At 38.5% G+C, this 1,092-nt stretch overlaps 1 non-coding gene across 1 annotated transcript; it reads left to right on the top strand.

Moving 5' to 3' along the window:
- The first annotated feature begins 502 nt into the window (after positions 1 to 502).
- Positions 503 to 609, top strand: LOC121207710 (small nucleolar RNA R71). Its single transcript, XR_005902834.1, has one exon. It is a non-coding gene; the product is annotated as a small nucleolar RNA R71 (small nucleolar RNA).
- The last annotated feature ends 483 nt before the right edge of the window (positions 610 to 1,092 follow it).

Raw genomic sequence — 1,092 nt, 5'->3', positions numbered from 1 at the left:
GAAGCTTAAAGAGGGTGGTGGTCTTTGATTCCCTTGGCCTCCCCATGAGAAATTTGGGTGGTTCTTTGAACCTACATTGTAAGTGTTACTGTAAGGATTATTTTGAAGTCGAGGATTATTACCCATATAATTCATTTGCTTGTTCTCCATGTTAGGGCCGAAAGGTGGATATTCTGAATTGCTCGTTCCACCTCTACTTGTATCACATTGCATTACTGGATGAACCTGCATAGAACCAAGTAAACCATCAATTTTTCTATTCAAAAGTTCTACCTGTTTTGAAAGCATAACAACCGAATCGATGTTAAAAATGTCGACTGTTTTTGTCGGCTTTGTCCTCATGACTTGCCAGTGATAATTATCCAGTGACATCTCTTCTATGAACTCATAAGCCTCTTCAGGTGTCTTATTATTGATAGTTCCACCAGCAGTTGCATCGATCATTTGTCTAGTTGAGGGATGCAAACTGTTGTGGAAAGTTTGAACCTGTAGCCAAAGAGGTAACCCATGGTAAGGGCACCTTCTCAATAGATCCTTGTATCTCTCCCATGCATCATAAAGTGTTTCTAAGTCCATCTGCACAAAAGAAGAGATCTCATTCCTTAACTTTGCTATTTTGGCCAGTGAAAAGTATTTGAGTAAAAAATTTTCGGTCATTTGTTCCTAAGTAGTGATTGACCCTCGTGGTAACGAGTTCAACCACTGTTTAGCCTTATTCCTTAATGAAAAGGGAAATAACTGAAGGCGAATAGCATTATTAGAAACATCATTTATTTTGAAAGTATAGTAGAACTCTAAAAAGTTGGCCAAATGAGTATTTGGGTCTTTATCCTACAAACCATCAAACTGAACAAACTGTTGAATCATTTGTATAGTGTTAGGTTTCAGTTCAAAATTATTTGCAGCAATTGTAGGTCTAACAATACTCGATTCAGCCCCCCTTAAATTAGGCTCAGCATAGTCGTTCATAGTACGAGGAGCAAGATTCTGATTCACTAGATTTGCGGCAACCACAGGAGGCAGCGGATTATTTTGATTTTCAGCCATCTTCTTGGTATTAGTGGTGTCATCCTTGTGCTCTTCCTCTATATA

The sequence above is a fragment of the Gossypium hirsutum genome, chromosome A01 (assembly GCF_007990345.1).
Source record: "Gossypium hirsutum isolate 1008001.06 chromosome A01, Gossypium_hirsutum_v2.1, whole genome shotgun sequence".
Lineage (NCBI taxonomy): Eukaryota > Viridiplantae > Streptophyta > Magnoliopsida > Malvales > Malvaceae > Gossypium > Gossypium hirsutum.
Note: the sequence above shows the minus strand (reverse complement) of the source record. Positions and strands in the feature narration are given on the sequence as shown.